The sequence below is a fragment of the Pithys albifrons genome, chromosome 26 (genome assembly GCF_047495875.1).
Source record: "Pithys albifrons albifrons isolate INPA30051 chromosome 26, PitAlb_v1, whole genome shotgun sequence".
Taxonomy (NCBI): domain Eukaryota; kingdom Metazoa; phylum Chordata; class Aves; order Passeriformes; family Thamnophilidae; genus Pithys; species Pithys albifrons.
In genome coordinates this window covers 4300012-4313980 of record NC_092483.1, presented here as the reverse complement: position 1 = coordinate 4313980, position 13969 = coordinate 4300012, and the positions used below count along the sequence as shown (strand labels likewise).

General features: G+C 40.0%; 1 protein-coding gene across 2 annotated transcripts in view; it reads right to left on the bottom strand.

Moving 5' to 3' along the window:
• Positions 1-13278, bottom strand: part of LOC139683003 (nipped-B-like protein) — a 184061-nt gene extending 170783 nt beyond the window's left edge. For both annotated transcript variants that reach the window (XM_071577702.1, XM_071577703.1), the window contains exon 1: positions 12820-13278. The gene's annotated coding sequence lies outside the window, so the exon portion shown is untranslated. The remainder of the gene's footprint in view (positions 1-12819) is intronic.
• Between the last annotated feature and the right edge of the window lie 691 nt (positions 13279-13969).

Sequence of the window (13969 nt, the reverse complement as noted above, 5' to 3'; positions counted from 1 at the left end):
GAGCCTTTTCTTCTCCAGGCTGAACATTCACAATTCTCCCAGGAGAGGGGCTCCATCTCTCTAATCATCATCATTGTTAATATCTTCCAATCAGCTAAAATGTTTCCCTGGACCTATTTTATTAACAGACTTTAAAGGCAGTATTCCTAAATCATTTTTAAATATTTTTAATTTTAAAAAGTAATATTGTAAAACAAACTATGTAATTATTGTAAATCGCCAAACATGCCTCCTCAGAAACGAAGTTTTCTCCCAGAAACTTACCCAGTTCACCTAAGCTGAAATATGTCTTGTTCATATTTTGCAAGATGAGAAAGGGACTAAAGTCTTTCCATGTTGTTCACTTCACACACTTGCAAAGCTCTCATTTGCTAATATGTTATAACACACAAACCAGACAAAGACAGCCTCATTCATAGTTCACCCAACCAACCTCTTCTGTCAATGCCCCAAAGTAAAGTGGTACAAGAGGTTTTTAATTTTTTTCCCCCTTGAGAGATCTTTCATGATGTGGCTTCTTCATTGCCTTATGTGAGTTAGTAACTAAACAGCCAATTTCAAAACTGGGGGGGGGAGGGGGAGAGATGAGTTAAGCCTTTACTAATGAAAAAGGATGAAAAAGATTTTTATTTAAGTAGAATATTAAAAATAACATCAAAGAAATTCAGAAATCTAAGTCTCACTGTAAAAACAGCTTATTTTAGTTTAGTTAAACCTGTTTCTAACTTTACTTAATGAAGTGTTCATATGGCCTTTTCAAAAAGCATATTGAAATTATATCACATATACAAACTCACAAAAGCAAGGAGATAATGAGGTTGACAAAAATATGGCAAAGAACTACATAGTAAACGAAAAAAAGAAGTTTTAAAATTACTTCTTTGAAGAAGTGATGGTAAAATCTAAGAGGATAAATGCACTGCACTTTGCTTAATTAATATATGACAAATATTTTTTCATAATTTATAAGAGTAAGTCACACCTTCCAATATGAAAAAGTTGGTTATCAATTAACAACTAAAACAGCAAAAACTGCATTTTCTCATTTGTGAATTTTCTTTAATTGTATGAGTTCCAGATATCATTTTATTAATAAAAATCCACATGCATCCTATAAATACATCTCTAAATTCTAAACTGATATGTGAAAATAAAAAAGAAGCAAGTCTTAGGCCACACAGTTCTAAGTTACTGACTGAACTGCCAACCTATGTTATAGGCATATGGAGAAGGCCCAAGAACTGCTCCATAAAGTTAGATCAGTCTTCACAGGATCACACCAAGACAATCCACACTGAAACCTTCCATCTCTGTCTGTATCCAACCTACAGATGTTCTGCTTACCTTCTATGTACTTTATTCTCCAGGCACTTGACTCTAAATGACTACCATCTTCTTTTCTTAAGGATCTAAAGCTCACTCCTGTGAAAGAGAAGGCTAATTATAGCCTTTGATTTGTCTGAGGCTTTAATACAAACCTTTCTACTAAAGTATTCAGACAGCACTATTATCCTGGTTGTTGCTAAGGCAAAGGTGAACTGTAGCCCATATGTTACAGATACATGGACAGCCACAATTGACCATGCAGATAAATCAAATAAATAAATAAATTGAAGACTAGATTACTCAGTCATGCTCTTTTTTTAGTTTTAATAGAATTTACACAATTGCATGTTGAACACTTTATTTTCATAATTTGTTCAACTGCAACAATTCACAATGAAGTATCTGGTTTTTTCTGCAAGGGTATGGATTTTAAAATGCAGATAAGTTACATTTAAAGTGTCACAGAGAGTTTTACATATGTTAAAAAAACAATAAAAACCCCACTGAAATGGGATTATCATCACTATATCTTTTAATTACTTAAAAATTAAACATTTAAAAATATTCCAAAATAAGTGTTATGTATTTCAGGTTATGGGAAAAATACAGTTATAGCTGTTTGCTTACCATTACTCACTGACAAATGAAAATAAGTATGTACAAAGTAAGGTGTGGAGCAGAGCATTTCTATATTTATGTAGAGCAGCACCTGTAAGGGAAAACTAAAGTTGATCTTTGCAGTCTTCCCTGGGATGCAAGTGATATACACCCACCTTTTAGAGAGGTAGCTCAATCTTTCTAGTGTGAAACATTAACATTATTTCACAAGTCACAGGCTCATTTTGGAAAAGATTCTTGGTTCTCTGCAGCTTCACAATTGTATAAGTATAGAATCAAATTAGTTTTTTTCCAAATTGGGAATTACTTTAGCACAAAGGAGACCCAGAGACTACACATATTTATGGGAATATTCTGGCAATACAGAAGCATCAAAAATGAAGCTTGAAACTCTTCTAGTTTCATTCATGTGCCATTTAAAGAAGACCAGAACAGCTGAAATGGATCAGGCCTCAACTACCTTAAACTTGCATCAACATTAACATACACACTCAAGTAGAAATAGAGTAGCTAGTTCTCAGTTCCCCATGTTTCCTTTTTTCATGTGACACTAAGGTACCTACATGGGTAGGGATACTATCTCTTGCTAGCTATTCACCCAGGCTTTCAAATTACTGAGTTCCCATCCTGTTTTCCAGTAGTGTAATAACTTACCACAAACCTCTGTGATAATACACACAACTGAAAGGAGAGCATCAAGGAAAAGATCTGTTCCTGCGACAACAGGCTGTTTATCTCCTCCAGAAAATTTAAACTCTTCACATTGAACTAACAGGACATGATCCAGGGACAATTCTCAATTCATAACCCTTTTTTCTCTCCTTAACAGTTGCCATGGGAGACCAAAAATTAAATCTTGCAGAACCACAAGTGACCTTCACAGTCCATACATTTGACATGACTGCATGTTTTGGCACACATAATAATATTGGATAATGTGAAATAGCAGTTTAGTACTATATAGAGTACTGCTGTTAGTATAAACTTGTCTCAGATGTAAAAATATTCATTTATATTTGTTTCCAGGTACACATTACAAAGAACTTGAGCTCCTCCCAATGCTAATCATTCTTAATATTTACTGACAGCAAACATCCTTTTCTACATCTTCTAAGACATTGACAGTCAAGTAGGCGATAATTATTTCTAAAGAATATCAAGGCAAGTTTTCAAACACAACTCTGTCCTTTTCAATGGAAAAGTATATGTCTTTTGCACAGGTAATGATAAAAATTCTCTCACATTATCTGAAGCTAATTAATATCTACATTAACATACCACTGATAAGTATGCAAGCTATATGAGCACTGAATTTATTAAACTATGTTCAGAATGCAGAAAGCTACTGCAAACAAATTACAAGCAGGAGCCTACCACTATATCTTAGCACTACAGGCCACAACCCACTCCATCCCCAAAAAATAAAAACATCTTTAACTCACAAAGATTCGTAAAATGCTTACCAATAATTAGGGGGTTATCATACTCAACCACAAAAACAATGCTAAGCAACTATGACACAATCATTAAAGCTAATATTGGGCTTAACAGGTTAAATCTAGTCTATAAAATTATTATATATTATTAAAAGAAAAACAAAAATGCTTCTTGTGTGCACCAATTTAAACCAGAGTTCAGTGAATATTTCACTATATGTGAATAGCCTAAGATTTAGGGACAAACTTATTAAAAGTCCAACTGAAATTCTAACTTATTTCATGAAACAAATACATTGATATAGGTCAGTTTCAAGTAATTATATTTATTTAAACCCACTGAAGGCAATACATGTGCAGAAGTATAACTCTAAAGCATTACTTGAAACACTTCATTAACGAATCTGTACACAACTTGATTTACAGAATATTTATGTCATAACCATGCATATGAAATTAAACTAAATTCTTTCTATCAAGGTGAATGTCATTTTACTAATAAAGCCTCTAAGTCCTGTACAGCAAATTTAACATCTTTGATAACTGATGCTATTTCTATAGGGTCATTTTTATAACTAAACTACATTGAGGGGAACCTCAAACCATCCCACTCGAACTAGTTTGATGCCAGCAAGAGATGCCCAGAGCCTGGAGAGGGATCGCAGGTCAGCAGGAGAGCACCTGTAGGACGACACCAAGGAATTCCAGCCACTCCAGAGAGAAAGTCAGTTTCATTGGGGGCCCAACTTAAATGCCTCTATGCAAACACACACAGCATGGGGAATAAACAGGAGGAACTAAAGATGTGCCCATGCCTGAAGGTCTATGATCTTTTTGGCATCACAGAGGTGTGGCGAGACAACTCCTGTGACTTGAGTGTTGGAATGGAAGGATACAGGCTCTTTAGGAAAGACAGGCAGCGGAAATGAGGAGGTGGTGTTGCCCTCTATGTCAATGACCAGCTGGAGTGTGTGGAACTCTGCCTGGGGATGAATGAGGAGCTGACCGAGAGCTTATGGGTCAGAATTAAAAGGGAGGGCAGGGACAGGGGTCATTACAATGGGAGTCTGCTACAGACTGCCCAAACAGGAAGACCGAGTGGATGAGGCCCTCTACAGAAAGATAGGAGCAGCCTCATGTTGACAAACCCTGGTCCTCATGGTCCAACATCAGCTGGAGGGACAACACAGCAGGGCATAAACAATTCAGGAGGTTCCTGGAAAACATTGATGGCAACTTCCTTGATGGACCTTGTTCTCACCAACAAGGAGGGGCTGGTGGTGAATGCGAAGCTCAAGAGCATCCTGGGCTGCAGTGACCATGAAATGGCAGAGTTTGAGATCCTTAAGGCAGCGAGGAGGGCAAACAGCAAAAGCTACCCTGGACTTGAGTAGAGCAGATTTTGGTCTCTTCCAGGATCTCCTTGGCAGAGTACCACAGGATAAAGACCGGGAGGGAAGAGAGGCCCAAGAAAGCTGGTTAATATTCAAAGATTGTCTCCTCCAAGTTCAGGAATGATGCATACCAATAAAGAGGTAAAAATGCCAGGAGGCCTGCATGAATGAACAAGGAGCTCCTGGATAAATTCAAACACAAAAAGGAAGGCTACAGGGGGTGGGAGCAGGGACAGGTAGCCTGGGAGGAATACAAAGAGATAGTCCGAGGAGCCAGGGATCAAGTTAGGAGAGTCAAAGCCCTGACAGAATTAAACCTGGCCAGGGACATCAAGGGCAAGAAAAGCTTCTATAGGTACGTCAGTGATAAGAGGAAGACTAGGGAAAATGTGGGCCCTCTCCTGAAGGAAACAAGAGACCTGGTTACCCAGAAGGCATAAAAGACTGAGGTACTCACACAACTTTTTTGCCTCAGTCTTCACTGGCAAGTACTCCAGTCACACCGCCCAAGTTACAGAAGTTGAAAGCACAGATTGGGAGAATGAAGAACTGCCTGCTGTAGAAGATCAGGGTTGAGAACATCTAAGGAACCTGAAGATGCACAAGTTCATGGGACCTGATGAGATCCATCCTGGAGAAACTGGCAGAGGAAGTGGCTAAGCTGCTATTTATCATATCTGAGAAGTGGTGGCAGTCCAGTGAAGTTCCCACTGACCAGATTAAAAAGTATTTAAAAGACATGTAGATGTGGATCTTAAGGACACGGTTTAGTGGTGGACCTGACAGTGTTAGGTTAACAGTTGGACTTGATGATCTTAGAGGTCTTTTCCAACCCAAATGATTCTGTGATTCTGCCCCTCTACTCTGCTCTCCTAAGACCCCACCTGGAATACTTCTTCCAGTCTGGGGCCCCAACATAAGAAGGATGTAGACTTGTTGGAGCAAGTCTAGAGGAGGGCCATGAAGATGATCACAGGGCTGGAGCCCCTCTCCTATGAAGACAGGCTGAGAGAATTGGGTCTTTTCAGCCTGGAGAAGAAAAGGATCTGGAGAGGCCTTAGAGCACCTTCCAGTACCTGAAGGGAGCCTACAAGGAAGCTGGAGAGGGACTTTTTACAAGGCCATGTAGTGACAGGACACCGGGAATAGCTTTATACTGAAAGAGGGTAGATTTAGACTGGATATTAGAAAGAAATTCTTTACTACCACATTGGTAAGGCCCTGGCATAGGTTGCCCAGAGAAGCTGTGGCTGCCCCATCCTTGGAAGTGTTCAAGGTCAGGTGAGATGGGACTTGGAGCAACTTGGTCTAGTGGAAGGTGTCTCTACCCATGGCAGACGGTGAAACGAGATGATCTTTAAGGTCCCTTCCATCCAAAACCATTCTGTGAGTTTATGACAGTTTAGTATAATAGAACAGATATGATTCTAGGAAATGCTTATAACTGCAAAGGTTTCATAGCATTTCCATATTACAGATTACACCTCAATATCAGGTTTTAAGGAATCTGCCGGGAATAACAAATCATCACTGAGAATACTAGAAGAAAAAAATCCATTTCCCTTTATTAAAAAAAACAAAATAAAAACCAACACCTAGCAGGTACTGTAGCAAAAAAGAAAAAAAAAAGAAAAAAATCTCAGTTTGAACTAGGAATTTAACAGACAAATCATCAGGCAGATTTTTAATTTTCTCTTCAGAAAAAAAAGCAAACTGATTTTAGATCTCCACAAATCACTGTCCATGAGTTTTCACCACAGTCTTATTAGAGTCTTATCAAAATTTTCCCAGCTTTTAAACTGCAAAAAGCATGTTCCAGCTTATTTTTACTACACATGCTAAGGTAGTTGCTGTATGCAGCATCGAATGATGGATCTCTAAATTTTCCCCCATCTTAGTTTTTTGCAGTAGCCATGAGGGGGCAGAGCTCAGAGCCCTGTGGGCATGTCTAGGTTATTATTTTATACCACCCACGTCATCTCTGGGGGGGCAGAACGGACTCTCAATTCCAAGAAGGGGGCGTGGCTTCAGGTGGAAGAAAAAGGTGGCACACAGATCCTCTGCAGCCATTTTGTTCCTTTTCCAGGGGAGTAAGCAGTGAACAAAAAGGTGGGGTAACACTGGTCCCTACCAGAGGGTTTGTCCGCCATTGTTTTTCATTGTCCCAGGCTTGGGGGACAAATGTGCACGCGGAAGGTCCAGAGGCCATTTTGTTCTTTGTCATGGGGGCTGTGTGGTGCTGGTTCGGGTTGGTGAGCATTCTTGGTATGTAAATCACCCTCTCTTTTTCATACTTTTGTTATTAATATTGTTGCTGTTACTGTTCATTTTCTTAACTCATTACTGTTTCCAGTAAATTGTTCTTAACTCAGGATCTTTGCCTTTTGCCTCTTTCACTGGGTGAGGGTGGGGGGAGGAGAGCTGGCTTAAATCAAGACACTCCCCATCATTAATTTCCAGAAAGCATATCTGAAGAAAAAGAGGAAGCAACATATTTGAATGAAAAATAACATACAAGACAGTGGGACAGTCTCTATCAAAACCTAAGATCTGAAAACAAAATTTCAAAAACAAAATACTCATTACCTAATCCTTTCTGAGTGCCTGGTCAACATAGAGGAGAGATTGTTAGCTCAAACATGAGAGATAAGGGTTGCACTATCACAGATGTGTTTACATACAAGAAGCTTGCTAAATTACATTATTAAAAAAGAGGAAAATAAAGTTAGAACTATAAAACAAAGCACTCAAGTAATAAGAAATGTGAAAATTATGGTTGCTTACACCTACAATCCAGTCCCTTGTGCATTACAATAGTCATTCATTTAACAATCATATACTCTTTTGGTTATTCACAGGATCCCTGCCTCATATATGGCACATGACATATATATCATGAAACAAATCAGAGTTACACAAAAAATGAAATGCCTTCTTTGGGACATTACACTTTTTTACTAAGGAATTTGAATAAAACATAGTTAATAAATCAAAAAAAGTTTCCTATCCAAGAGATCTTTTGCTGGAAACTGACAATTTGTAAAAAAAAATAATTTCTTTTTTTTAAGAAGAGTTGAACTTGCATCACAAGGAAAGAAAGAAATAAAAATCCTACCTGTTCCATAATATACCCACAGCTTCTGAGTCATGCCTAGAGCATATGATTAGAATATAAAAAGACATATGATGGAAGAAAAGCTCAACAATTTCTCTGCCTGATACAAATCACACATTTCAACCTGAACTTCCTACATCCCAAAAGCAATGTTAGGAACATGCTTATTACTACACCTCTGAACAGTCTTGCATTCCTGAGTCGTACAGCAGCTGGACAACAAACTGACATCACAATGAAATGGTCTGACCACTAGGCTGCAGAGGTTTCCATTCAACCAGTTTACACCAACTACAACAATTATCTGTTTAAGAGGCAGAGTTTTATTCCTAACAGCCAATAACCAATGCTTAGGATACTCTCCAGGGTTGCTAGTTCCTGCTGGAAATTAACTATCTTGAATATTGCAGGCACGCCATTTAATTACTTGTGGGATTTGGGTTATTATCTAATTGTTGTCTCTTTTCTTACTGATCAACTTTAAGAGATTTTGTTTTCTTCACAATATGGAGGATGATTCTTTTAAATTTTTCAGGACAGAAAATCTATTCTTATCCAGCTCTTGGCATGATCAAGACAGCTGAAACTGAATAGATGTTTTAAGGCCATCGGCAAAAACCCATTCTATAATTCTTAGGAATCCGCCACAAGAAACAATGAGCTTGATATGTGAAATGCAGGGCCACTCACAACCAAAAATAAATTCAAAGAAAACAACGCTATGAACTTCCTAAGTGCTGTAAAGTAACTCTACAAATCTCAATAATAAAGTATGTCAAATTGAAAATTTCTCATAAATCTTGTGTTAACTTGCTATTTGACTCAGTTTCAGTCTTCCATCTGTAAAATGAAAATATTTTACATGTGCGTAAAAAAAATCTCTATTGTTTGTGCAGATATGTATTTTGAGATAATTTGTAAAAATTCATAGATGAAAACACTTTAGCATTCATGAACTATTTGGATGATATACAGCAGGTAAAGCAGTAGACTACACAATAACAAAGAAAAACAAATATATCAACTAGATTATAACAGTAAACCAGTCAGATGCAATTTCCCATGCACTCTACGAAGCATTGAATTGGGACCACAAGGGGGAAATACAGTAGTGTAGTTAAAAGCCCAGTGAAGGGAGCTGGATTAAGTTTGTTTCTGCAATTTTAGTCTGTTGTTTCCTTATCTGAGTCCCTGACTCTGCACTCTAGCATTTTTTAACTGCTCCTGTAAAATGCATTGCATGTCTGCACATACAGAATCACAGAATGTGCCAAGATAGAAAGGACTCACAAGGATCAACGAGTCCAACTCTTAGTCCTGCACAGGACCATCCCCAAGAGTCACACCATGTGCCTCAGAGTATTGTCCAAATGCTTCTTGAACTCTGTCGGGCTTGGTGCTGTGAGCACTGCCCTGGGAAGCCTGTTCAGTGCCCAACCACCCTCTGGGGGAAGAGCCTCTTTCTAATATCCAACCTAAACCTCCCCCGACACAACTTCAGACCATTCCCTCAGGTCTTGTCACTGGTCACCACAGAGAAGAGATCAGTGCCTGCCCCTCTGCTTCCTCTCCCAAGGAAGTTGTAGACTGCCATGAGGTCTCCCCTCAGTCTCTTCTTCTCCAGGCTGAACAAACCAAGTGCTCTCAGCTGCTCCTCATACGGCTTCCCCTCAAGGCTCTTCACCATCTTCATTGCTCTCCTTTGGATCCTCACTACTGGCTTAGTGATTTTCTTATATTGCAGTGCCCCAAACTGCCCCAATACTGCAGGTGAGGCCGCCCCAGTGCAGAGTAGAGTGGTACAATCACCTCCCTTGACTGGCTGGCGATGCTGTGCCTCATGACCCCCAGGACATGGTTGCCGTCCTGGCCACCAGGGCACTGCTGACTCATACTGAACTTGCCATCAACCAGGATCCCCAGGTCCCTTTCCCTGCACTGCTTTCCAGCCTCTCATTTCCTGATCTGTATGTACATAGACATTCCTTCAAGAAATAGTGCTTCAAATCAAGACACAGAAATAATCCAAAAAATGAAAATATCTAACCATTTAAAGAATTTTGAGATCTCCAATTCGAAAACCACTTAGAACTGATACACATACTAAAAACAATAAAAATAATTTTTTCTATATTTTTTCCTAATTTACAGAGTTTAACATGAAAAAAGGTTCTTCAAAGTTTATTTTTCCTGTTTAAAGGTATAATTTTGCTTTTCTGATTCTGTTCTATTTCTCCTAAATCAAAACATAAAAAATGATTTTTAAAAAAAAGGTATAAAAATAGCTTTAAAAGAAAGCTTAAAAAAAAAGAAAAAAATCTGTACAGAAAACATTCAAATGTACAAAGCAGTCAAAAGCACAAAATAAAAATAAAATATTTTCCTCTTTCAATTAAAATAATTGTTATAACTAACACCTCAGTAATAATTAATTTTGTATTTCTATAACATAAATAAAATAACTACATCCTCCTTAAGCAGTTTGCTCTTGTGATCAACAGTGGACCAGTATAAACTCCTAACACTAGGTAGAAAGGGAGTATGAAAGTGACTGCCCTTGCTTCCCATGCACATACATACAATCTAAACAAAAAATAAGTCATCTTATAAACATTTCCACATTAAGTATTTCTGTATGCTAAATATATTTTTATGACAAAGAAATTTACAACTACATAGACTGATAGTGCAACTAATTCAGGATTAAGCACATATATCTCAGAAGAAAGAAAACAAAAAACCCTCATTACAAATAGGCATCATCTTAAGCTTCCCTCTGTAAATACATCTATTTTTATACCAGAAAGGTGCATGCTTTCTGATTTAAAAGAAATAAAGAGCACACCATAAACACAACCCTGGCAAGATAAACTTGACAGGAGCTACATAACTACAGTACCTTATTTCCTGCTCTTATCTAGTATGTTTAAAGCAAACCTCCTTGAATGTCAGAAAAGTTCAAACAATGACTTAACAAATTCATTTTTATTAAAATGAAAGCTGTTTGAAACAGACGACAAAAGAAATAAAAACTAGAGCTCATGTCCCTTCTTGATGATGAAACTACCCAAGGACTAGGACTACTTTCTTTCCTGTAAAGCAGGCATCTGCATATCACTGACCAAAAGAAAACAGCAATTCAGCTACGCACAGAGATAGGGGTAGTTAGAGATGACTGCTCCCTCTCCAATTCACAAAGTTTAAAATTAAAAAGCTGAATTGTAAGTGTAAATGGTTCCACTCAACACAAGCACGCACGTAGGCCTGAGGCCCTGTTGCAAATAGTGTCTAACAGGAGCAGGCAGCACAAAGACGGAATGGTAGATCAGTGAGTGGGAGAGAAGGACGGAGGGATTGGGGCTTAGCAGGATCTTCAGGCTTTTAAAAATTCAATCTGCTCCCTGACCAATACAAATCACGGACACGCTACTGACTACTACTCAGACTTACAGCATTAAAAACACACCTTCTATGTGACAACTATATTGACTTCATGCTTTTAAATATCAGGCCACTCAAAGACATGATAGCATAGTTGATAAGACTCTAAACACAATATACCAGAAAGTCATTACCACTTACTTTTACAAGATCTGTCTGAACAACTAAAAAACCTACTGAAAAACAGACAAATTCTGTAATGTTGATACTTGTTTGTCATTTACACGTTTCCTTTCTATATGAAAAATGAAACTTGGTATCTTAAAATTTCCATCAATTATGTAATTTCTGTATGAGTAGTTTAATTAGTTCACAGGGTGTTTTTTTTAAATCTACCTCAATTTTTAATAACACTCTCAACTCTACCACACAGTATGTTCAAGATTTACCTTATTGTAAATTAGCTACCATTTATAAAAAGACCTGACACTTAATTGTCATTTACAAAACACATTTCACCTGTTAAAATTACATATTCAAAAATCATGGACACAGACAATAACGACCTCAGGATCTCAAAGGGATATGGCCTGACAAGAAAGGATGGCACTTTTTAAACTTTCCTCACTTTTCACCTAATTAAATTTTCTGATTCTCAAGTACTTAGGCCTTCACCTTGGCCCCTAAAACGTCATAAACGTAGCACTCTACACACGACCCCTCTCCGTTTTTCTGTTTGTTAAGAGCATAAAATAGTATTTCGTCTGAATTTAATACATATTCCTGTAATGTATACAGTATGTGGACATTGAGATTGTGTAGAGTATCTGACACAATATGCTTGTCTATCTGTATTTTTCAGGTCTGCAGGTGTCCATGTTGTGTTAATCGTGCCACAAGCGCTAGTTTTATGCTATAAATAAAGTCAGTGATTAACACATTAATAAATTGCTATATTATTTAGAAATAAAATCTCTGCACATTATAAATCAATGTGCCTTCGGAGTTTTCAATGTTCAGAACAGAGTTGGTTAAAACGAGAAGGTAATAGCGAAGAGAGCTGGTATTTTTGTTCCTGGGTATTTACATTGTCTCTTTCCCTAGTCCTCCACTTCTCCCCCACTTCAGAAGGCTGTCTGCACTGGGACAGCCCTCACCCCGGTGAAGTTGCAAATATGACAAAAGGATCAGTGTACATTTGCGGCTAATTGTATTGTTTCCTCCTCCTCCTGCTCCTCTCCGGATTGAGGCCTGTTACTGAGAAACCGCTTCGTTTTACTAATCCCCGAGCTAGAGTAAAGGCGCTGACCGCCGGGCCTGCGCTCTCCACCGGGCCTGGGCCTCCCAGCAGCTCAGGAAGAACCAATCTCCTCCGCCAAACCCGAGAGAGGAGGAAGGTGGGCTGCTAAATAAATACCTCCGGTTACCACTTACTCCCCTCTATGCCAGATAATAGCTAATCCCCTCTGCTCCCGGTAGTGCTGGGCCGGGAGGCGCGGCCCGGCGCTGGGGAGGGTAGGGAGGGGAAGGGGAGATGCAGGGGGATTACCTGAGCAAATCGGCGTCTGAATCCAACGAGAATCCGAGAGAGAGAGAGAGAAATCCACCCTCTCCCTCCTTAGAGGAGCTGTCGCTGCTACTAGGCCGCCGCCACCACGGAGCAGGAGGAGGAGGGGAGATAATATAACAACAATAATCCGGGGCAGGAGCGGGGCTGGATTCTCTTCCGTCTCCTCCTCAGTGCAGCGAACATGTAGAGCCAGGGGGTGAGCGGCCAAGACAAATCCCTTCCCACGAGCCTGCTTCACAGTATCAACACGGGCCGAACCAAACCGGTTCCGAGACACACTCCAAGCCGCGGGGTGGGGGAAGGGCAAGGCAGCTGCCAAGGGGCCTCTGCTCCCTCTGTACATGCGAGTGCAGGAAGGTGGGGGAGGGAGCAGCCTGGGCGCAGTGAACCGTGAATCGGTACCGAGGGGGAGGGGGAAGAGGAAGAAGAAGAGGAGGAGGAGGGGAGGGGGGGGGGAAGGAAAGAATCCTCTGTGTGTGTCTCTCTCGCTCCCTCAGAACAAAATGCCGACCGGAAGTGCAGCTGCAGGAATGACTCCCTCCACCGGCGCCAAACACCAACAACTTCCCTCCTCTTACTCGCTCAACTAGCGTCGCTTCCGCCGCTGTTACTACGCTGCTCTACGCTGCTCTCTTCTCAGCTCCGCTGCGGCTGGAGTGGTTCCCGCCGCCTTGCCTAGCAGCGGCGGGCACAACTGAGTCTCTGCTGTGTGACTGTCTCTCCCCTTCCCCGGCCCTTCAGCTCCTGTCTCAGTTTCTTTTTTCTCTCTCCCCTTCTGGTGAAGAAGACCGGAGTTTACGCTTAGGCCTGCGCTGAGAGGAAGGCAAACAGTGATTTGTGATGCAGTGACCGTTGAAAAAAAAACATGTTTTGGGTTTTATTTTCGCCTTCCTTAAGGATGGTAGGAAGGAGGACTGCAAAATGCCACCTCACAGGAGGCAGGCTTAAAAAGGCTGCTTAGAATGAACTCACAAAAGTGGCAGTCCCGTCCTCCTTTGCACCCCATCCAAACACACCTCACCCCCCCGCCCCAGCGGATGAGATGTGTCAGACCTGGGATGCTTCCTGGAGTTACTGTTACCGCTCATGTTCCTCTGTGTGGGTATAAATAGGGTCGCGTCGCAGGAAC